This window comes from Anthonomus grandis, chromosome 3, assembly GCF_022605725.1.
Source record: "Anthonomus grandis grandis chromosome 3, icAntGran1.3, whole genome shotgun sequence".
NCBI classification, from domain to species: domain Eukaryota; kingdom Metazoa; phylum Arthropoda; class Insecta; order Coleoptera; family Curculionidae; genus Anthonomus; species Anthonomus grandis.
In genome coordinates, this window is record NC_065548.1 from 39,826,122 (window position 1) to 39,852,780 (window position 26,659).

At 31.9% G+C, this 26,659-nt stretch overlaps 1 protein-coding gene across 1 annotated transcript in view; it reads right to left on the minus strand.

Annotated features, from left to right (window-relative positions):
* Positions 1-26,659, minus strand: part of LOC126734533 (cell adhesion molecule 1-like) — a 415,458-nt gene that overhangs the window by 115,018 nt on the left and 273,781 nt on the right. The window lies entirely within an intron of this gene.

Sequence of the window (26,659 nt, forward strand, 5' to 3'; positions counted from 1 at the left end):
TGCATTCCATCATTTTCTATGCACTGAAACATCTTTTGTTCGGTAAACAAAACTGCAGTCTCTACCTCAGCAAATGAGAGGGTCTGCATGCAATCCCTAATCCGGCCAATCATATTTTGTCGCGTCATAGGTCTTGTTACAAAAACAATTTCGTTAACTCGACCCCATAAATAAAAATCTAGGCACGTTAGGTCTGGTGATTTAGCCGGCCATGGAAAGGTACCGCCCCGTCCTATCCATCTACTAGGGTAGATAGCATCTAAAAACTCCCGAACATTTCGGGCGAAATGTGCTGGACAGCCATCGTGCTGGAACATAATTCGTTGGCGAATTTCAAGTGGCACATCCTCTAATAAAATTGGCAATTCCTCCCTTAAAAACTGCAAATAATTTGCACCATTTAGTGCGTTGCTAAAAAAAATTGGCCGATAATTCGACCTCCTAATATTCCTGGCCAACAATTTAAAGACGAACGGCCTTGATGCTGGATTTCTCGCATCCAGTGCGGATTCGTTGGTGACCAGTAATGGATATTGTGGAGATTCACGCCTCCATTGCTGTGAAATGTAGCCTAAATCTGTCCACAATATGTTTGAAAGCACCTGAGGATCCTCTGCAATCATACCCAAAAGCCAGTGACAATGGTCTAGCCTTCGGTCAAAATCTTGTGCACTTAATTCTTGATGCAGGACTAAATGATATGGATGAAACCTGGAACAAGATGATGACTGCTGATTCAACAGAATAGACCAATCTGGTGCTTTTCGTGTAAAAATTAATTAATTTTACATTTTAAGCATCATCATCAAAAAATGAACTCTCCTTAGGAAAATTAAGTCTCATCGCGTATAGTGAAGATTAATATCCAAAAGATCGCTTACCTGTACTCCTTAAGAATATTCTGAACAGTAGTTCGATTTACTCCCAGGTCGTGCGCTATTGTTCTAGTACTTAAGTGAGGATTAAACTCGACGTAGGCTAAAACATTTATTATGTTGTCTTCGGTGCGTCCCCTGCGTTGTCTCCGAAACACGGGCAGCCGAACGTTTCCAGTCGTTCGCAAACTATGTATGATCCGAAGAAAAACTTTTGCAGTAAAGTAGGATGGCGTCTATCAGGATACTGATGCACATACACCCTTGCAGCAACTGTACATTTCTCATACATTCAAAATAAGTACCTATTATGTCAAACGCCTCTTCGTTTGTGTAAAGCATTGTTAAATAAAGTAATACGAAAAATAGAGATAAAAAGTTAAGGAACAAAAAACTTGAACAAAACACAAAAAACTGGAACAAAACAGGAAAAACTGGAATAATACGAACAACTGGCACAACACTAAAAACTGGAACAACACGGAAAACTGGAAAAACAAAGTTCACAATACGGCGAACTAACAAGAAAACTATTGGATGTTATTAGCGAGACTTAAAAACGCTTTAACAATCGCAAGAAGAGACGCTAAAATGACATTTAACTAAAACATTTACATATTTTGCTTCCATGATTACTTGCCACTTTTGTTTCCATAGCCTACTAACTCAACTTTCCTATGCCCAGTTTTCCCAAAATAGGCCCATTTGGTCAACTTGGTTTAGTTAACACCCTGTATAAATAACTGTATAACGATCAATCCTGTATGTCGGATTTTCTAAAAGAGTACTATGAGTTTGTTTGTTTAAAAAAATACTTATATAAAAGGAGTTTATTCAGTTTGTCTAAGCAAATAGGAGTTTATCGCCATTTTTGTCATTTTTATTTTCGAATGGACACTTTTTTTTATAACTTTTGTTTAAGAAATGATATCGAAGTGCCGTTTTCACCAGTTTCTTTGGTTTTCTTCCCCGCTTTTAATGACGTAAAAAAATATATATTGTTGCATTTGAGTTTTTTTAAATAATCCGTCAGAAAGGGTTAGTCACAAGTCAACGCCCTCTAGCGGATTTTAGGAAAAGTAATTTGAAATTTTTTTTGGTTGAAAAAATAAGGCAACAATAGACTTAAAAAAAAATATGTTCAAAAAAATCGGTCCGATTTTCAGCTGTTTTCTTTATTCAAGCTAAAAACGCCCCCCATCACTTTATTTGACAAGTGACAGAAATTTTTGTAGAAACTTTTTTGTGAGGAAATCTTCCTAGAATATTAATATAATATTTTGAGGTGTACGTTATTGGAGTTTTTTTGGCAAAAATGCAATTTTAAGATTTAAAGAAGCTGTGGCGCCCTCTAGCAATTAACCAATGAACTTCAAAATAATTTCCAGCATTTTTTTTGGCCACTTTTATTACAAAATTTTTTTTTTCAAGGCGCTACGACTATTAGGGCCTGAGATATCGCCGACGTCCATTCTTAGTTGGCCACCCGGTACTTGTATCGGGGCTACGCTCAACTTCATGTAAAACCGCTTCCTCAATCTCCACTGTTCTTACTGTGGCAGGTCTCCCAATTACAGCAGCCGACCTTTGACGTGTGTCTGATTTGCACAGCCTTTTGATGTATTCTCACAAATGTTTGTCTATTTGGTATAATGCGATGAAGTTAGGTTTCTTGATAAATGCGCCTAGCCACTCTAGAATTGCCTTTAGCCATTCCATAAACAAAATGCATATCGGCCATTTCTGTGTTCGTAAATTGAATATTTTTTAAATTTTATTACCTTAGTACTCTTCGAAACGCTTCAAATATTTGCAATCGTTAAGTACGCACTGTCTTAAGTAAGTTATGTCAAGATTTGTTTGAATAGTAATTGTTTTTCCTTCCATAACACTCTTAATTTTTGTTACTTTTAAAACATTGCTGTTATAACTTATTACGTTATGCGATAGTTTTATGTTAATTTGTCTTATCAAAATTAGTTTTAATCTGCGCGAAAACATTCAAGCAACGACTTTCGTCTTATTTTCATTGCTTCATTAGTTTGGTGTTTCTAATATATTAATATGTTATTTTCCCGGGGACATGCAATAAAGTGCTTTTAAATTTTATCTCGCAAACGAAGAGAAATATGTAAGAAACTCAAGCGACAATAAAGTTGTATTTTTAACTGCTTAATTCGAAAGAAATAAAAAAACATTTGAAAAAAGCCTGTGGCGCATAATTTTTTTGTCAAAAATATTGGTTAGGGTGTCTTCCGGGACGCCACTTGTCCTAATAATTTTAATCTAATTGGGGTTAAATTACCCTCTTACTGCACTTAATATAACTGTTAAATTTGAAAAAAATCGACGGAAAGCTTATTAAGATATTTAGGAAAAACCGAGTTTTAAAAAAAAATTTGACACTCTGTATTTTGAAAATGAATCACATCTCATAGAATCACCTCCTGAAGTTTGGCCACATACCTAAATAATACCCTATATATATAAACAGTTTATAATAAACAAAATATTATAGTAAACAAAACCATCTTTTAATAGGAACCAAACATTGCCAAAAACTAGGGCAAAGGTAATTATGACTCTCATTAGGCTTACGATGAAAAGTAAGAGTGCCAATTATAAAATTGATTTTTTTCTCAAAAGGTTTTTCGAGTATATTATATTATTAATTTAAAATACAAACCACAGATGATATAATTAATACCATAAAACTAGCCGACATTTAACGCGAAACTAAATAATTAACTACATAATTATACAGGGTGCCTAATTAATTTAATTATTATAAGTAATTTAAAATATTAAATATATTATTTTGATTTTATTTCTACCAATGTATTGACTCTTTATGGCAAATTAATTACTTTTGAAAATAAATTAAGTCGGCACTATTAATATCTTTGTTAATATTTAAGCTAGAGGGTCGGCTAAATTAGCAAACTAATAAAAATTTTTTCGTTGATTAAAATAGGGAAAAATGAACATCGCGTTTTTAAGAAAATGTAAATAATTTACTTTTGTAAGCATAATATAATGTAGGCAACTTGGCTTTGGAATATAAAAATACCATCAAGTAAACCTACTTAATTTACAATAAATGAGCAAAAAAAATTCCCATCTTATTCAATACATTGCTGAGCACACTTAAGCACCTGTCTTAAAGCTTTTAAGATTGATCGTCCATTTATTTATCCAATTATTTGCCTCATATGTATTTGAAATTCATCAATGGCTTTATATTTTTTTATGTCACTCCAAAAATTTAAGTCGAGAAACGTTAGGTTTGGTGACCTAGGTAATCAACGAATCGAGCGTCGTGTTTTACACAGTCTAATTGATGGGGAGGTGCTCTATCCTGTTCGCAATAGATTAGTTGCCGTCTTTTCAAGTTAACATTATTCAAACAATGTTTCAGTGCTCCAAATATTATGAGGTGAACATGTCTCCTTCCAGTCAAAGTGCCATCATAAAATGCACTTTCTATTATTTTGCCTTCTATTAAGCCGCACCTAACGTCTAAACTAAATTCATTTTCAGGGTTTAGACTCTTGTTTTAAAAATTAAACATCTTCGCTCGAATTGATATAGTTTAATATATTATCCTTTGCTTCATATGCATTACGTAACCAGTCGCAAAAAGCAAGTCTTTTTTCGTTAACGCAAGCAACAGTGTTTATACTGCACATACTTATATGGCACAAATTAAGACCCGCTGTATTGTTATTAAGTCCACACCCTAAGCTCTTGCTAAATCCCTAGTTGAGTTTGCTATATGAACTTCAAAATATGCCAAAATAGAAATTTCAATATCCTCGCTTCCTATAAAATCATTCATTCTTCTAATTCTTTTAAACACCTTTTCGTTACTTCTAAATTTTTGTCAATATTTTTTTGACATAGAAGGTAACATTTTAAATATTTTTTTTTATTGTCCAAAATTATTGTTTATATTTCTATACTCTATTTCCTTTTTGGTGAGAGCACAAATATAGGGTGAGTCTTCCATTTTTCTACAGGTAACAAAATGATAAACCAGGTTTTGTTTTAAAACTCCATGGCTTCCTACCGGCAGTTTTCTTTACACTCTTCTTAGGCAAGTTCTCACGGTTTTCACTTTTTCTGTCACTAAGAAGTATGTAAATTGTTGCTTTACTTATGCCTGTCATATTGGCACATGTAGAAACTAGATTTCTAACAGTACTTAGAGGCATTTGATGCACAAGTCAATCATGTATGTTTAGTACTATGGTCCTTGCTTTAAAATCTAAAACACCTTTACACACTACGGGGCTAAACTTTGACATTCTTACGACAGATGCGCAACAATACTGAAAAATAAATTAGGTTTTTAGGATATATCTACATTATATACCATAAAATATAACTACCTGTTTGCATTTAAGATTGCACAATTTAGGTACCTATAATACTTATGCCTCCATATTTACCTACCTAGACAGTATCTACTTATAAGGGTTAAAAAGAACTTGTTCATTAGGTACTTAAGTAATTCCAAGAATTTATGGCTAAAATTGGCCTATTTTTTGCACTATTAAATAAACCCAACAAATGAAAACATACAGGTCTTAATGTACTTGAAAAGTGGGACGCCAATGGTTTACGACCATTTTATGGCTATCGACCCTTTCGTGTGCTCCTACGGATTAAGAAATGGACTATAGCGTCTGGTTGCATACTTGTTGCGTTTGACATTCCAGCTTCCGCTCTTTAGTGACGTCTTTCCATTTAATCAGAAAGGAATCACTTCCGCCCGTAATAAAGCCTGACTGGTCGCTTTTTAGAGCCGAAGCCTCTATTCTGCCTTCGTGTTGGTCCATGACATTCAGAATTTTTAATGTTAAAGACTTGATGAGATCATCTGCGTTAGCACAATTTGCAAACCTTTGGACAAAAACTCAAAGCTTTAACATTTCACATTTTTCAATAGGCGTAAAAGGCATTTTACTAATTTAGATTTTATGAAAATCACAAATTTTGCTAACGTATAACTAACAGTATTAATTTTATTAACAGTATTTATTTTATTAAATCTCTATGACTATTTTCATTTTATTATTCAGACAATGATTTGCTTGGTTTTCTCTCAAAAAGTTTAAAGCCAATTTACCTAAATTTGGAAAAATTATTAATAGCGCTATAACTTTGTTATTTTTAGGTTTGGGCTGTTAGTGTAAAAGAACTTTTTTATTAAGAAAATTATTTTCTTTTGATTTATATAATATACAGAGGATAACATTTAGGCGAAATACATACTGCATGTCCAGCGATGTAAAGTTTTTTTCTATTTTTACCAGTTTAGTCAGCAGTAAAAATCCTACAAGTTTCTTGCTTTACCCAACCTTGTATCTTAAATATTAACAAAGATGCCAATAGTGCCACCTTAATCAGAGGCACCCTGTATATAATTGTTTATAGATTCAGAATTTAGAAAACCTAAGAAATTTCAATTTATTTTATTAATAAATTAGCTTCTATAAGAATCATGACTGACACACACAAATCATCACCTAAATGCAGAACTATTTTATGTCCAAATTTTAAATAAATACGTTTTTTATACTATGAAAGTAGCCTGTAGCCATATTTATTATGGTTATGGCGTGCAAAAATATTGTCCAAGGCATAGAAAAAGTAATATAAGAGAGACGTCAAGTCATAGCACGTTTCGGAAACCCTATTTTTGACACTTGACAGTTACACTAGTTCCAATGGCTCGAAAGGATGGCGCCACCAATACTGGGACTTAGTATTGACTTGATATTTATTGAAAGTCATACTTCTCAATGTTGTCAGTTGTCACTCTTTTGCTCGAATTTTTCAAGACTCAGCATTATTATCTCTATTTTAATCCGCTTTACATTATCTCTATTTTAATAAGTTTTCTAGTTTTGAGTCCTTTAAAAAATTAAATAATAATAACAATAGATAAACTGCAATATAATTAATCTAATATTACATTTTAGTTAGTAGTAGTCTATTTTCCGTGAAAAACTGGAGAAGATCTTTAAGAAAAATCTGCAGGTAAGTATATTTTAAATCTTCGTATATATTCGGTATATTTAAATTAATTTTGTATTTTTGAGTTTATCACCAGTAATTATGAAAAAGAAAAAAAGCAATTTAAGCAAGTGGAAAGTAGTTTTAAGCATATTTTTTGCTTTATTTGATTGTCGTGAAATTCAAAGTGTATAAAATTTAGGCTTTTTAAATTCGAAAATTTAAATTTTTTTACCAGGCGGGATTATCTAGTTTTAGTAGGCACGAAACTTTAAAAATTGATAAGTGAACCACACATTATCGGCGGATTAGTGACTAGATTGACTGAAACTTTAAATTTGAAAAGTGTCCAAGAAGAATCAACACTGATAGAAAACAATTAAAAATAATTCTAACATAACAGTAAACTATAGACTTTTAAAAATATATGTAGACACCATTCTACCATACAATGGTGATTACCATCCACCTGAATTTGCCAAAAGATAGGAATGTATAAGGAGTAACAGCAGTGACTATGCTAAATTATAATTTATATAAACCATATTCATAACAATTTTTACAAATGCAAAAAAAAACATCGCACAAACACAATTAACACTATAATAACTCGAATCTAAGTCAATACAATAATTAAAATCATTATACATAATCACATAAATAACAAAGTGATTATTATAGTCAATAATATTAACGACAAAATAACCCCCAAAATAATTAAAGCTATAACCAAATTTCTATATCAACATTTCCTAGAGGCCCTGTGCCTACTTGGTGTCCAATCAAGTTTTAGTAAACTCAAAGAATATATTTCAACCAATACGACAAGTTTTGAAAAATAAACTTGAGCACATATCGACTCGTACAATTTACACGATACCTAGAGATCTTCATAACAAAAATTTTAGGTCCCAAGAAGTTTTCCAAATCGAAACTCATATTTTCAAGAGGGTCTTGAGTATGACAACGCTCAATATAATCCATCGAATTATCAGTCATATTGCCTTTATTGAAATGCGACTAGTTTAGGGTATATTAACCAGACTGGAAATTGTGACATTGATAAGAATCAATTATCTTCTGAAGATGAAATTTTTCACAAAACCGCGAATTTAGACCCTCAAAAATTATTTGCGAAAAAACGATAAATGATCATCAATAGTTTACCCTACATAGAAATGACAAATCCCCCAATCATATTAATTAAAAATGAATGTACCGTTTTAAGACCCTCAATCAATTTCTAAAAAATATTTTCCAGATAAAAATTACAAATCTCCCCTAAAATTAAAAACCGCTGTAGGAAAAAAGAAAACTTACTTTAAAGCGGTTATGTATATTAGCCTTTAGCGAATTGAAAACAAATCAACCGATTTCATTTATTTTATTCGATTTTTATGAACTTCATGATTGTATAAAGGAAAGTATAAAAGAATTTATTCGACTTATTCTTAATATCGACCTGATTAACAAACAAACTTTATTCTAATTAGCTAATTAATTTAACTAGCAACTTTATGTTACCCTTTAAATATCGAGAAGCTGAATCAAATTTCAATATAACGGTGAATGACCATTAAATATTTAGCGCCAAAATACCTATGACCATACAAGAAACTACTCGATGTTGCTATTCTTGAAAGTATTTATAATAATTTGTACGTGCCTAAGACGAATTGTACCGCGGCAAATAGTTTTGCCCACGTAGGCATTTATAACAACACAGACGAGTACACATCCGTTAATTTAGACAAACCTACCGAAAATTCAAAAGAGAGCTTTAATAATTGAGCTTCACTAAAGGATTAATTTTTTCTTCTCCCATGCAAAAAAGAGCCTAGTGAAGAGCCTTAGCATTATGCTATAGGTGACAGCAGCGATGTCAAATGATCTTAACGTTAAGATAACTCTTATTGAAACAACATTACTCCTATTTTCATACTTTAAAGTAAACATAAAAACCTCTATTATTAGAATTAGAAAAAATTGACAATGAATTTGAAATTTTATTAGCTTTTTGCAATAACACTAACATAATTAGTTTTTTTTTGATTATGCACACTATTGACCCGCTTACTCACGATAAATATTTTAAATGATTAAGTTGGCGATTGGTGTTTTGCTACATTAAATGCAAATCATGCAAAAAGATATACAGTAAGTAATAAATAATATTGTTTCTCAAAACTCTTATAAAAAAAAGCTTCATTTGCAGATATTATTAACAAAAGACCTAATCACTTATTATAACAGTATCAGTACTCTAAGCAAAAACCAAAACTTTTGTAAGAAAAAAACGGTTATAAGATCTTTTGTGTAATAATTCAATTTTGCAGTTTTAAGGTAAACTGGGACAAGACTTCCCATCACCTATGCTTCAAGAACTTTAAGCCTAGTGGAAACTAACTATTTAACATTGAGAGGAAATTGTTAGTTATTGTTTGGGCTACACACCATTTTAGGCCCTACTTGTTTGGACAAAAATTCGTGATAATCAGTAACATAAGCTCCTAAAATACTTATTCAGTATAAAAGAACATAATTCTAGATTAGTTAGTTGGAGATTAAAGCTGTTGGAAATTGGAAAGGATGATTACGAAGTACAGTATAAGAAAGGATCCATAAACACCAACGCATCATCATGATATGAAAATCGCTCCTATTTAACCTTAATAGAGAAATACGAAAATAGGATAATATTTTTCTTTAAAGATTACACATACCTCAAAATTGTACATTGTTTTCAAAATAAAAATTCTTATTTACTCCGACTTTCCAAAGAATCCTCTAAGTCGATCCACATCGATACCTTTCATATATCAAATATTAAATTTTTTACAATAAATGACATATTTTCACGATATACACAAGCATACCCATTGGAGTCTATCAGTAATACAATAACCGTTTTGGATCATTTATCAATATTCACGAGTCACATTGGAGTACTAGCAAATTAATCACTTGTGATAACGGTACTGAGTTTAAACTATTCCTTATGATAGGTTTCTGTAAACTTCATAACATTAAAATTCACTATACAATATTAGGAAATTATAATAGCAAGAGACTTCTAGAACGCTTACATTGGACACTTATTAATTCTATTCAAGATATAAATTTGAAACACCCAAATGCGACAATAACACAACTCATATTTGCTATTATGGGATATAATTATTCTGTTCATAGCGTAATAAAATAAAATTCTTTTAATACAATAGACGGATATCTAAATGCTTTAGCCACCTTTGACTTCACAGACTTGATTAAAAATAATTTATTATGGAATTTATTAAGCATTTCATGTTAAAAAGAGACTTAACGAAAAACAGAATAAAACTCGCAAAATACCACCTGAATTAAGCTCTAAAAAGAAAATATATGTAACTGATAAAACGGCCGTAAGAACCAAAGACAAACCTTGTTAGAGAATTGAACATATATAACAAGATACTATAAGATATTGATAATAATGTAATAACTCAAAAAGAAAAAAAATCATTCATAAATCATTAGTTCAAAAGCCTATATAAGCTTTACTAAGAAATTACTTTTTTCTTCTTCCATGTAAAAAAGAGTCTAGTGAAGAGCCTTGGCATCATCCTATAGGTGACAGCAGCGATGACGAATGACCTTAACGTTAAGATAACTCTTATTGAAACAACATTACTCCTGTTTTCATACTTAAAGTAAAAATACATTTTATAGAGTTAAAACCTTTATTATTAGAATTAGGAAATATTGACAATGAATTTGAAATTTTAGAAGCTTTTTGCAATGAAACTAACATAATTAGTTTTTTTGATTATGCACACTATTGACCTGCTTACTCATGATAAATATTTTAGATGATTAAGTTGGTGATTGGTGTTTTGGTACGTTAAATGCAAATGATGCAAAAAGATATACAGAAGTAATAAATAAGATTCTTTCTCAAAACTCTTATAAAAAAAAGCTTCACTTGCAGATATTATTAACAAAAGACCTAATCACTAATTATAATAGCACTATCAGTATTTTAAGCAGAAACCAAAACTTTTCTAAGAAAAAAACGGTTAATGACAATTTTCCTAAAACTTCAAAATACCATACATTACAAATACCAACATATTTTAAACAACCTGGACTAAAAAATTTTTGCAAAACTCAATACGCTTAGTATTGCAGTCATTTCAAGAAATCATTTGGAACAGATTATTTCAAATTAATAATAACTACACTTTTTGGTGAAGAAAAAAAAGTTTAATATTTAAATTTTCATTATCAAATCGCGGGATTACAGGTCAATTCTCGAGAGATAAAATTACATTTTCCATCCACTTTTCCATATTTATAACGAAAAATGTTAATATTTACCAGTTGTTCACCATCCTTATAAGCAATTTAATCATTGTCCCTGGACTGCCCTACCTTATATTTACCATTAAAAGTTGATTGCTCGACAGCTCTGATCTGAAAAGCTCAGAATTCACCCTGCAAGCTCCCCAAAGTGTTTAGTCCTATTGTATAATCCGTTACCGAGTTCGTGTTGGTAATTCCAATTACCTCAAAAGTAAAAATTTAGATGCTCAGTGATTCAAGAAAAATATTCTTCGTAACGAGATCCAGTTTGATCCAGCTTCTAAGTCGAAATCTTAGGATCCCTATTTTAGAATAAAAAAACAACCTTGCACTATATACCTTTTTAGTTCACCGAAATTTCTTTTGCAAATAAAGAATTCCAGTTATCTACTGGAACGATCCAGCTCGACTCTATTAACATCATTTTAATCAAACACTTTAAGACCAGGCAAGAGTTAACAAGATCCTTCTTCAAGAAGATGAGCATCGCATCGAATTTTGCCACAACTCTTGGAGTCACGCTGATCCTATACTGCACAGTCTTTGCACTTTACGAGTTCTTCTTTAATAAATGTACTGTCAAAGAAGATCCAGAATAGAAGGAAGACACCACCAAGAATGTTCAAACAAACACGATATCCCTGTTGTCTCAATCTTAGGAGAGAGGAGTTGAATGTTGAACTGATTACACAAAGAACTTTCGCCACAAGTTTGTCATTGTTGAAGATAGATATCGTTATGTACACTGTGTCCCAATTTGGTTGTATTTGCAGGTTATCTCTGTTATTTTTAAAGATAGAGATGTGCGGTTTTCGCGAACCTGTATCACTTTTTTGTAAAACTTTTATTGCCGCAAACAGAATTGAGATACCTTTTTTTGTTTCTGAGATACAGGGTGAAATTGAAAATTTTAACTTTTTGACGACTTGCTCTATCTCACGAACCATATAAGTTATAAAAAAAGTAAAAAATGCTATGGATAGATAATTTTAAATAAAATTCAGAGGCGTAGTCAAAAATTTTATTAAAGGTCAAAAATTTTTATTTAAGAGATATGACCCAAACTTGCATTTTTTTAAATGGAACGCCCTGTATTTTTTCATACCAATAAATTGCGCTATTTTTTCCGATTAAAATGACATATAACACTTGGTATCTTAAGTCATGATAAATGGCCAAAACATGCAAAAAAAACAAATCATAGCGAAAAAAACATTAGTTGGCCATGAAACAGAAAAAAATGAAGTTGGCTGTTTAAAGATGTCAGTATGAAGCTGTCAATAATTGTTTAGAATTTATTTATTTCGAACGAAAGTTTTTAAGTAAATATTTTAGTATTTTTCTTAAGGGATAGAGCGTAATTTTTAAAAATGACTAATAATTTTGGAAACAGTCACAAATATGACATGATAGCTTGTTTTATTGAGTGCCAAGAAAATAGTGACAGGGCATCCGATTTGTATTTAAACAGGTATGGGTTAGTGTCGTTACCTAATATTTGCTATTATACTTAAAACAATTTTTCTAAGATATCCTGAAAGGCGTCAACCAAACAAGTCTATTTTTCGGAGAATAAAAATGAGTTTGATTAATAATGGATCATTTACAAAGCCAAGAAATAAAAATTACCATAGGCAAAATCAGGAAAATAATGAAATTGCGGTTTTAGCAAGTGTTGAGGCAAATCATTCAAATTCCTGTCGAAATATTGAAACTAATGTAGGAGTGTCAAAGAGTCAAACACAGCGAATATTAAAAAAATATAAATATAAACCATACAAAGTTAACATAGTTCAACAATTACATCCCGGGGATGCGCAAAGGCGAATAGTTTTTTGCAATTGGTTTTTAGAGCAAACTCGAATTGTTCCAAATTTTTCCAGAAAAGTTATATGGTCCGATGAAGCATATATAAGTTGCACTGGAATTTTTAACCGTCATAATAACAGGCATTGGTACACTCAGAATCCATACTTATTACGGGAACGCCAACAACAGGGCAGATTTGGATTTAGTGTATCATGCTTTATTTTGGGCACTAAAATAAAGTATGTTTTTTATGAACACACTTTAACAGCAGCCAGATATCTGGAAATATTGCAGCGGATTTTACCAGAACTTCTAGATGAGATACCGTTGGCATTTTTAAATAGCATATATTTTCAGCAAGATGGGGCGCCAGCTCATAATTCTCAAATAGTAAGGCCATTTATAATCGAGACATTCGAAGATCGATGGATTGGTACCCACGCTCCAAATAGGTGGCCAGCTAGATCACCGGATCTTTCTGTTTTGGACTTTTTTGTCTGGTCTTTCTTAAAAAACAAAATTTATTTAAATGTGGTGCATAATTTGCAAGAACTTCAGGATGCTACAGTTCAAGCCTTTGAAGCCTTGCAAGCAAAGCCGCTTATTATTTTAAATGCCTTGCGGAGAATAACAACTCTATGCCAATTATGCGTTCAGGAAAATGGCAACCATTTCGAGCAATTTAATTAGTTTTTACAAATTTTTTTATAGGACTGTAGAATTAATAAATAAAAAATAGCTTGTTAAGGTTCTTTGTTAAATTTATTCAGTTGTTTTTCATAATATTTTTTTTAATAAAATTGCTTAAAACAAGAGTTTTTGTATTTAAGACTTTTAAATATTATATAATTAAAAGGTTTTTATTTGATTATAAAAACTTCTATCACGGTATGATTGACATCTTTAAACAGCCAACTTCAATTTTTTCTGTTTCATGGCCAACTAATGTTTCTTTCGCTATGATTTGTTTTTTTTTGCATATTTTGGCCATTTATCATGACTTAAGATACCAAGTATTATATATCATTTTAATCGGAAAAAATAGCGCAATTTATTGGTATGAAAAAATACAGGGTGTTCCATTTAAAAAAATGCAAGTTTGGGTCATATCTCTTAAATAATGCCTTTAATAAAATTTTTGACTACGCCACTGAATTTTATTTAAAATTATCTATCCATAGCAGTTTTTACTTTTTTTATAACTTATATGGTTCGTGAGATAGAGCAAGTCGTCAAAAAGTGAAAATTTTCAATTTCACCCTGTATCTCAGAAACAAAAAAAGGTATCTCAATTCTGTTTGCCGCAATAAAAGTTTTATAAAAAAGTGACACAGGTTCGCGAAAACCTCACATCTCTATCTTTAAAAATAACAGAGATAACCTGCAAATACAACCAAATTGGGACACAGTGTACGTTTGCGTAGCGGCATTTATGAACCACATATAAAAACCTTTATTAAACTTTCACATTAAACTGTATTTTTTCAAGATCAGAATGTGAATATGTGAAATAAAAAGAAACTTTGTAAAATCAGTGAACGATTCTTACAATCGTCATTGGAAGTGCACAGTGCACAACAATATGACACTATATAACGCACAAAAAAGCAACCTTAAAAGCTAAAGTTTAATTGACCTACAAAGTTGAAACAACCACATAATAATTTTCCCAAGAATTAGTCCTAAAGTGCTTATAGTATGAGTGGTTTTTGAGTGGATCGGCCATCCATTTCGGGAGATTTATCGGATATATCAAATTTGATATTTTGAATATAATAATATTAACATTATAAGTTTAGGACATCATCTCTATCATAACTACATAAATAAATAAATCTAGTCTTTATCAAGTAACGCTCAAAAAATATCAAAATGGTGAAGTCTAACAAATTTTGCTATTCTAAAATACCATCACATTACATAAGAAAATCGAATTCCTTTAACAAATCACAATTTTACTTGCATAGTTCCATAAGACCCTTAACAATAATAATAATAATAATATTATACTATATAAATTGCAGTTTAAACCTGCACGAGACATAAACACACGTAATAGATAAACGATGATAATAGCCGATATTTATTAGTTTGTTTGATTCAAAAGAAGAATAGTTTTAAACCTTAAAATATTCATCCTTTTAAACTCTAATGGCAACTGGTTTAAAAGAGAAATTCGTTTAAAAGCAAAAGATTTAAAAAAAAATGAACTTCTAAATTTAGAAAGACTGTACAAGTATTTATGCCTGGTATTAACACTGTGAGGCTTTGACAGTCGAAATACTACTAATTGCAAATACTACCTAATTGCGTATTTCTGACAGAAAAATAGATAATTTGAAACAAAAAGGCACCCAAATTAAGTCCACAGCCATTTTACATTCTTCGCCATTAACGTAAACCCTAAATTTGAGATATGTGGTCGCGGCTCTTTAGACCAAACATAAGTCTACAACATGCATTTTGCATGACTTTATTTCGTTTAAGGAAACTAAGGCAAGAATAAAATATAAAGTCACAATAGTTAACTCTTGAAAGAAATACTCAGACAATACCTCTCTTAAATTAAAATTAAGATAATCACGATTACAATACAACCACTTTAAATTATAAAGTGCTTTTTTCCAAACTTTAGCACCGTGACGTATCGTAAAAGGTATCGGCTATCGTAAAAGCTACCTTGCAGTTGGATTCAGAACGACAAAACTAAGACAAAACCATTGGAATTTTCCCGATAGCTCCCATAGAAGTCGAGATATCGGACTTCAAAGTTTGGGTTTTTTTCATTTTTCGGGTATACCCCCCCGTTTGGATTTTTTTCAGAAATTTTTATTTTTTTTCGAATTCGAACTAACTATACCAGCGGATTGTTTTCATCAAGTAGATTACGAAAATACCGGGTTATAACAGGATTCGATCAGAACTAAGGGAATGAGAGCACTTTGAAAATTCGGAAATTGTCACTTTTTGACCTCGTTTTTGAGGCCAAAAATGGCGAACTAACTATACCAGCGGATTGTTCTTATCAAGTAGATCACGAAAATACCGGGTTATAACAGGATTCGATCAGAAATAAGGGAATTAGAGCACTTTGAAAATTCGGAAATTGTCACTTTTTGACCTCGTTTTTAAGGCCAAAAATGGGCATCAAAAATGCCATATCTCGACTGTCGTAAAAAGCTACGACCTTGCGGATGGTCGCGTTGGATTCAGAACGACGAAACTAAGACAAAACCGTTGGAATTTTCCCGATGGCTCCCATAGAAGCCGAGATATCGGCCTTCAAAGTTTGGGTCTTTTCATTTTTCACGTTATTAATTAAATTACGAGACAGATTTACAACTAACCAAAACTCTCTCGTAATGTGAGCATCACACCAAAGGTTCCAACCATAGGACTAATGTTAATAATGTCAAATGAAAAAAGATCGTTGAGTATTTTCAGCTTAAGCAATAATCTTGCAGTGTTTTGAAGAGTTTACTACAGATAATAAAAACTAAAGGATCCAAAGTCGAGCCATGTGGAACTAAAGAAAAAATATTTAGCTTTTTTGGAATAATTACCTTTATATGAAATGCTTTGAGGTTAATCAAAGCCATATAATTTTAAGTACAGAAATCAGTAACTAATGGTTAATTGTGTCGAATGTTTTTGAGTAGTCGAGCAAAATAAGCAGCATAGCAAACCCTTTATCGTAGACTTCAAAAATATCATTTATTACTTTCGCTAATGCAGTTGCTGTACTGAAGCCCTTACGAAGCCCACACTGATTTTCTGGTATTGTTTTATTTATATCATATTATTGAAGCATTTGATGGCAAAGGATTTTTTCGAATATCTTTGACAATACTGATAGAATGCGTATTATTCTTAAGTTCTAAAAATTTGTAGGTTCCTTACTAGGGACTGACTACTTTAGGCACTTTTCCAAATCAAAGGAAAATAATTTATTTCTAAACAGTAATTGATTATATGCACAACAAATAGATCAATTTCGGAATTACAGTGTTAAACCATTTTCAAAGAAATATAATCAGATCCGACATAGTTCTTTTTAAATGCAAACAAAATATCACGAATATCAATCTCCGTGCATAAGTTAAAAGAAAAAATTGCGGTGTTAATAAGAAGTTTACCATTATAAAAGTCAATTTTGTTAATTGTCAATAAAAGTCAATAATACTAATGAGAATGAAAGATTTAGGGGTAGATTAGTGCGTTTTTTATTATTGCATTAAGCTTTGGAATATTTAAGGCATCCCAAGTTTTGCGAGGATTGTTTTGACCTGTTGTTATAAAGCTGATATTGCTGTTTTCCTCCTAATAGTCATAACACTTAAATTGCGTAGCTGTTTGTAAGCTACCCAGTCATCATTATTGTTGAATTATTTACACTTTTGTAAAGTTCTATCTCTATCATGCATAAGTATTTTTAGATTTTTGGTCAATCAATCTGCTTTTAGCTTTGTAACCTTTGTAATTTTTACTAGTGAATATTTAGCGAATGATTGGATAATAAAAGAGGGTTATGTTTGTGAGTGGGCACCTTATATCCCTCCACTGCGACTCAGGTCTACAGTGGCTCACTCCTAGACGTTTATATACTACCCCACTCAGATCCGCCCTCTTTAGGAGTTCGCTAATTTGGTTGGGAGAAGTATTCTTAATGTCTTCGCAGTCTCGTCCTCCGCCATGCATAGTCTATATCTGTAAAATCTGGAGTTCCACAGGGGTCTATTTTGGGACCTCTGTTATTTCTATTATATACCACTGATATGAATAAAACAATTAGATACTCTCAAATATAGTCCTATGCCGATGACACACAAGTATTATAAACCTTTAATCTTAAACATTATAATGATGCAGAAACTGAAATAAATAGTGACTTATTCAACATTTGTCAGTATAGTAGAAAACATGGACTGAGGTTAAATACTGATAGAACCAAGGTCTTGCTCTTTGCATCAAGCCCCAACTCTTCTCAGGGGATACATTCATCTTGAGAAGGAGGATCAGCTGCTTGTCTACTCGAATAAAGCTAAAAATTTGGAAACTGTATATGACACCAGGCTTAGGTTTGAGGATCATATTTCAACACTGAGTAAAGGGACATATGTAAGTTTAAAAGTTTTATACGCAAACAAACATGTTTTGAACTTTAAAGTGCGTAAAAAATATGTGAAACATATGTTTTAAAATTGACTTACGTTTTAACTCTCTTTTACTCAAGTCTTACTCAGGTTTCTTATAGACATTTAATAAATGCGTGTATAATTTAAGGGTTAATTTAAGTGTAGCGGTTTAGTGACTAAATATGCTAGAATTCGCCTTTTAAGATTTAATAATGTAATAGTATTATTATTCCTAATAAAGACATTATTTACGTATTTATTTTTATTTTATAGTCTGCGCGCCGTCATTTTGCCAACCACTCTTATTTATGTGGTGACGCAGTCTGCAGTGAGCGGAGTACATTTCTAGTAAGGCTGTTAAATTTCCTTATGGTATCTGTTTTCTTCCTTGTTACGTCCGGTATGAAAGCCCTTTGCATAAATCTGTCCTGGTAATCCTTCCCAGTAGCGATTTGCTTTGTTATGCACCAGGGTTGTGATTGCGTGTTTTGCGATATTGTAGGCAATATCTTGGATTATTTTTTGGCTAGCTTGTCAGCCGCCTCATTTTCTGTAAGCCCAGAATGTCCTGGAATCCAGGTTAAGATCATTTTGTTCCTTTCCCTAAGTAGTATGAGCTCGTTTTTGCAGGTCCATATTGCTGTAGATATACAGATGGAGGATTCTAGCGCTTTTAGAGCCGCCTAATTATTGCTGTAGATTTTGATGGTTCTGTTCATCAATCAAGTTGAATCTGATTGAGCATTTTTGCACAGATTTTAATGGCATGTACTTCCACTTGAAAAATTAATGAGCGTTTTTTAAGCCCAAGGCAGATAGATATTTCTGTCCTTCGGTTAGTGCAGTATATTCTAGCGTCTACTTCAGAATTTATTTTGGAGCCATCTGAATATACTTGAATCTCCGCTTTCGGTAGTTCTATCCATTTCTGATCACGGTTCGCTCGGCCAAGCTCATGAACTTGTGTTTAGTATTTTTCTTGGCATTAGTTTTGATGGTATACCAAGTGTGCTATGATTTCACGCTTTCTCAATCAGTTCAGTTAATTCTATCCAGACTTTGTTTGCCGAGATGCCATATATGACGTGGTGTAGCCTGTGAGTGGTTCTTATGGCTTTCCCCTACGGGTATATGTGCCGTGGGGGCGAGTACAAGTAGTACTTTCATGGTGACTGATGGGGTAGTTCTGATCGCCCCCGTAATGAGCAAGCAGGCCTGCCTTTGAAAACTGTTTTGTTTTATTTGTGTTGCTTTGCTCCACCACACTATAGAGCCTTAGGATATCGTGGGTCTGATGACCTGTGTGTATAGCCACTGCATCTGTTTTGGGTTCATTCCCCAGGTCTTGCCGCATATCCTGCGGTAGTTCCATAGGAACAGTGCCTTTATAATTGTTTTGTCAAGATGCGAGTTCCAGTTAAGCGGCTCATCCAAGGTTACCCCAAGATATTTTGTCTCCGTTGCAAATTGGAAGGTTTCACCTTTCAGGATTGGCGGTTTGAGTTCGCCTATATTCCTTTTTCTGGTGAATGGCACTATTCCATAAAAGATATTAGATAATAAGAATATTATTTTTTCATCTATAGCTTCTGTATATATAATTACAAAGCAATCTAGATAAAATAGGTCACTCTTAAAATGTAAGGGGTTAAAATTACGAAAGCAACAATAGTAAATTATTTAAGGAAAAGCTTTTAATTTAAACATTGACAAATCACAAAAACGATTTAAAAAGTCTATGGTTATAAATAGTACGAGTATAAGCGTTCAAAGGTCCCACAAAGTTTAGTTTTAAGAGCTTGGAAATAAAAATTAGCTCCATTAAAGTAGATGAGTTGCCCGCTATTCGTGCAGGTTCATTAAGTACCTATACCAAATCGTATGTATATATTAAAACTGGGTATTTTATTTTTTAAATAAATAATATTAATTTGCTTTTGTTATGAAGCATATGTATTACTTTGTTTGTTTTTTTATTTTTAAAATATTAATATACCACGGGTTCTGATTTATTTTTCTTGTTTGAATTGTATTTTTTGCATAAATATAGTCTTCAATACATTGATAATTTTTCCAGATAATAAGGTACCTTATTAATTTTAAGTTACGTTCTACATACAAAAATCTCATCCATTATTCTCAAAGAGACCAACATACAAAATTGACGAAAACAAAGAAAACACAAAGTCACGGTCTCACAACATATAATCACATATGGCTATACGTGTTTCGCTCTAGCTAGAGCATCATCAGGCCTAAGATCAGAAATATTAGTCAAACCAAAACTAAAAACTTTATCTTTCAATATGTTCTTTTTATTTTTTTAAGTTTTTAGTTTCGTTTTGACTAAAATTTTTGATTTTAGGCCTGATGATGCTCTAGCTATAGCGAAACACGTGTAGCCTGTGATTATATGTTGTAAGATCGTGGCTTTGTGTTTCCTTTTATTTCGTCAATTACGTTCTTAAGATAAGTATTTTCATTTGGAATAATGTCATTTTTCTAGCTTTTATCGTTTAAAATTGATTGAACAATATTATATCTCCAAAAATAAGTATTTTTTTCTTAGGAATCCAAATTATACATGTAATTTTACTTTTTCGACTTTACAGCCGCCACTAGAAATATGTAAGTACTTTTTATACTTTATTGCCCTGTGAAATGTGCAGCAGTAAAACCTTTTGGATTTTTAAGAATACTTTGTAGTCCTAATCTAAGATACCAACTTTTATTATATAAAGATTCTTATTTAACCATATACATTGTTTGTATTTACATTCTTTTTTTAAAGTGCTTTTTAACACTTATTTTGTGGGTTATAAATTATATTAAAATAACTTTGTTGAAAATATTTGATGTAAATAAATTATTTGTTTAAAATTCTTCTGAGTTAACATTTGTATCGCATCAGTACCTACTCAAATCAGACAAGATTTGTCTTTTAGATTAAATAATAATATTTTCAAATGCCTGTTAGTTACTCTTTAACTTTTAAATATGTAAATTTTTTTCTTTAAATTAACCTTATATAATTTGGTGTATATCGGGAATACCATACTAGTTAGTGGAGGTTTTCGTACATTTTTTTTGCAGGCAACTCAATTTTCCATTGTCTGAGTCTAGATAAATCTGTATTTGGCTTAGTTCACTTGAAAATACATCTTACCTATTATTCTAATCTGAACGGCCGCCAGATCAAATTCTGTTGTGGATGATCAATAATAAAAAAGTGGAAAGAGAAGCGCTTAAAGCGTGACTAGCTTTTACTTATTGACTTTACTTCAATACTTTAACATCAATAGAAAGCATTTTTTTGGAAGAAAGACCATAGAATCTCAGTGTCCTATATATCGTATTTCGAGTTTATTTCTACCGAGAGAATGAAATTGAATCATTTAAATTTTGCCCGAGGGGCCACAATGGTCAGAAGAAGTTTTTAAGATTTTCATATTGAAGTCTTTACTAGGGCAGTGATGGATCCAGGAGCATCTGCCTTATTCCGTTGGAAAATTTTAAGAGACGTTTGCTATATAATACATTCAAGTATTTAAGGATTAGATTAGATCAACAAGATAATTATCGGCCCCATAATACAGCGGTAATATTACAGTTGATTCAAGATGCCAATATCAATATTCTGCCACGTGCAGGCTCGTGAGATTGATTCTTCACCTATCGAAAACGTCTGGGATAAAAGTGATTAATAAAATGGATGATTTAGAATTCTCCAGGATCCCTTAATATAAATCATTAAGCTTGGTTAAGGAATGATAAAAATTCAATTAAATTTCCAATTAATTTCTATTCGCAGTGAATTATATGAATATTTCTTATAATTATATGAATTTTTCTTATAACCTAAATAGTGATTTTATTTTTTCTTAGTGATTTTTTAATACGCAGATATACCAGGGTATTACTGGGCCCTAATTGTGGGTAACGCTTATTTACTAATATTCTTTGTCTATATTTTATTAACTTATAGGCTGCCTTTAGCATACGGAGCTTTATTTATATATTTTTGTACAACGGAGAACATAAAAAATACCCATTTTCAGATATAGATTTACAGGGATATAATTTCTGTGAACTTATAAAATATAGGATGAATGGCATTAGGTTGATTAGTAGCTAAGAGGGATGTCGTATATAAAGGTCTTCTGATAGAGTCGTCATGCCCCACCAAAGGCCACCATATGTGAATATAATAATATCCTTGGAGAAGTCAATGAAGCGCTCTGGTCTAAGAAATTTTATACTGCTGGCTAAATCATCACCTCGTTCTAAATAATGAGTGCTCAGTACTCTTTAGGTTGAGACCATTATTGTGACTATGCCAATAACCTAGGACGTGGAGATGAGGCCCATCACTGGTGTGTCACAGTAATTATCTGGTGAAATAGGGGAGCTCAGCGATGTGTGTCGTAGCTTGTTTCATGCAAGGTGCTTCCGTCCTAGCATAATATATAGCCGATAGCTATATTTTATGCTAGGCCGATTATAGGTTCGAGAGCTAGCCGTTGTTCTTTAAAAATTCTATAAAAAACGTTCTTCTTTTAAAAAGTCAGGAAAAGGAGCCTTTAAAGCAAAACCAGTGTAAATCATAGATTTAACTTTTTCGAAAGCATAATGAATTTGGTTGATATTGGTCAAATACTTTTAGGCTGGGTATTATTTTCAGACAAAGCCACTTGTACTATTAATGGAGAGGTACGTAGGACGATGCTGATTAAAAGCTTTTCTTAAATTTTCGTTTTAAAGTTTAAGCCAAAACCTTATCATGTATTCTTTGCAAATATCTATCTCATAGCGTTTCTTTTTAGGTAAACTAGGAAAATTGCCTTTTTTTGATGTCGAAACAAATATAAAATAGAAAATCAAGCAGCCTACACAGCATTAATCAAAAATTAATGTATGGCCTGGAATCATTGAAGATCAATTATTAGTATATAATCATCAATTATAAGCCTAAAATTTTTTGATATGAATTTAACCGGTGACGGATATCTTGAGCTTTCAAATAATACATTGGTACCAGAACTAACACGACTATTGCCTGCTGAAATAGGAAATTTTCTTAATTTCATAATATTTTTTTCCGCAATAGATGGATTGAACGGACGGATACAATCGAATATCAAGCAAGGCCGCCTGACCTTATTCCTTTCGTTTTTACCTTTGTGGTTACCTTAAAGGCAAAGTCTATGCTATAAGACCCAAAAATATTAAAGAACTAAAAGCCAGGTTCAAAAGCAAAATCTATCGTCGTTTAGGGCTTTGCCAAAAAGTAAATGGTTTTCATCTTAAATACTTGCTTAACTAATAAATAGTTTTTTTTACAAAAAAATTACATATTATTTTTAACTACTAGAAAATTACATATTACATATTTCTGTTATAGATATAATCCCCACGGTGTACATAAATGTAAAGGAATAATACGAAAATGAGCACACTTAGAAGTTTTTGCCCGAGGAAGGCAGGTTTATAGGCAGGGTTTTAGTCGCAGGTTGCAACAACCTTTTGCAATAATATAACGCATATTTTAAATAAGCAAGGCACATTTTTCCAGGGAAGCCTCGCACCAAAGAAATACGTAAATTCCTTTGTTGACAAAAATAATAGCGACAAAAATCGCCTATTAGTTTGTCATATTAACATTCGAAGTTTAAGAAATAAAGTATAAGCTTAAGCTTGAAAATGTCCTAAATTCAGTTAATCTTCCTCATGTAGTTTGTATTTCAGAAACCCGGTGTAATTCAAATGAATCTCAAACTTCTTATGTATATATAAATTTACTTTGTATTGAAGGTTATTTATTAGCATCTTATTTTTCACGCTTGGATATGAGAGGTGGGGACGTTGCAATTTATGTTCGCAAGGATCTTAGTTTTATTGAATGTAAAGTTTCCTTAGATTATGTAGAAAAGTCGACAGTCTTTTAGGTTTTGTAATTTAAAAATTAATAATCAGGAATATCTTATTGGTTGTATATATCGATCACCCTCTGAGAGTATTGATAATTATATAAATATTTTGGAGGGATTATTAAATGAAGTTATTAAGCCCTCTACTTTGGCTATTCTATGTGGCGACTTTAATGTACATTTTGAAGATTCGTCATGTAAAAATTTCTTGAAAATTTTAAATATTTTCTCGAGTTTTGGGTTGCATCAAAGTATTATTAAGCATACAAGAATTATAGACAAATTATATCAAATAGAATCTACTATTGACAATATATTTACCTCTATTAATATCGATGACATTTGCGCTCGCGTAGTAAACTGTGATCTTTCTGATCACTTCATGCAGTTTATTTCAGTGCCCTTACTACCTAATATTATATCATCTTTTTATGAAAAAAGGTTCTCTACACTCATATTCAGGAGTATTATTCTATGGTGTCAGATATATATTGAAATTCAATTTTTTGTAATGGATCCTCCTTAGATTCTGAGTTTGAGGAATATCACTCTTATCGGTATTTTTGAAAGTTTTTCTGTAAAAGTTTGAAATCGTTTCAACTCAAAGAAAATTTTTTTAGTAAATACCAGTCTGGATTTGTGTTGGTTCGCTCTACACAAGATGCAATTTTGTCCCTATATTCATATGTTTTACCTAATTTGGAATTAATTATTGTGTAAATCTATTCTTTGATTTAAAAAGGGCGTTTGATGTAATAAATATTAACATAATGTTGGATAAATTTAATGACTGTAATATGCGTGGTCTTGCTCATAAATTGATTGAATCGTACCTGACCGGTAGACATCAAAAAACGATATTAAATAATGAAATATTTCAGTTGCACCTAAGTCTCTACCAGTTGTAGTGGTATCCCACAGGGTAGCATTTTGGGGATTGAAATGATATTTTTTAGTCTTAGCGATTTAAATTAAAACTTGCTTGTTAAAATGCATACCAAAACCATAGAACAAAATAAAGTTGTCAAGTATGGAGATGAGATGGCGCTAGAGTGAGTAGTATTAGATTGTCACGGTGCTCTACAATTTTTCTAATTTCTAAATGAAATAGTAGAAAAGGTATCACACGTCATAAAGAAACAGTTTTAACAAACTGAAAAATCAGCGAAAAATAATCGACTTCATAAATACTAAGGTTATAAGTTTGGAGAACGAAAACAAGCATCTAAAGGGCCTCATCGATATTCAAGAACAGTCGCTGCGCAATCAAAATATACGCATATTCAGCGTAAAAATGGCAAAAGGATAAAATTTGCACAAAAAAGTTCATCCACTTATAAATACTAAATTAAAGGTAAACATGTTACGTTACGCCACTGGTTCATCCATTCGACCGTTCCCAAATTTTAGCTGACGAAGAACTATAAGAAAAACGTTTTTGTGCTTGTGTGTGAACTTTTAAATAATCAGATTTGACTGTACCGCCTAAGTCGCAAGATCGACTCAATTTTGTATTCATATTTTTTTTAAACAGTTTTTATATTTTTAACATATTAAATTTTTTATTGAAAAAAAAGGAAACATTCTTTTATTCATTTCAAAACTGGCGCAGTCGGTAGGATAATTCCGGAGAGATCATAATTTCAATTTACCGGGAAATCAAAAAATTTTACAAAAACGCGTTTGAGATTGCACGTTGTTCGCTGTCTGTCGTCCCTAGCCGTTTACCAAGTGGAATTTGGAACTATCAAGAAAAGGTCCTCTCAGCTCTCCCCTAGCCTAACGAAGGAATTTGGGATTTCTGGAAGACAGAACCTTCAAGACGTTCCCTAGCCCGAAGTTCACTGGAATTTGGATGAAAAAACTTCAACACAGTCAAGGTGTAATGCCACCGCAATGCTGACTGAGTAGAAGCAGATCGACGAACCAACACAAACACCACAGGCTACAGTCATTCTCACGGAGTACAAGAGTTGCAGGGTGAGTCTTACTGCACGATTATTTAATTTTATCAAATTTATTTTATTTTTCGTTGTTTTTTTTTTCTTGAAGGTTGTATCACTTGTACTCAATTTACCACCTTGCACAATGCCTGATACAACTGAAAATTCAAATTCCAATACTTCAACAACTTACACTATAACTTCCGATAAAGCAATAAAATTAATTAACCTTTTTGATGGTGCTCGCTCTAAATTGCATAATTTTATTGATTCTGTTGATTTTGTCTATTTAAAATTTAATCAAAACGAATTAGATGTTTTTCCTTTCATCGTAAAAAGCCGGCTAGAAGGCAAAGCTTTAGAATTTATTGGCTCAAGAGAATTTAATTCTTGGGATGACATAAAAATTGCACTTCTAGAACAATATGGTGAAATACTAGATATTCACTGTTTAAATTTTGAACTCTGCCACTTTAAACAGCAACTTAATGAAAAACCTATAAAGTTTGTAGAACGCATTGAAAGTCAATTAATTAGAATTCATAAAGTTATTAAATATGACATTAAGCTTAACACTATTGAAAAAAATTGCCTGACCACATTTC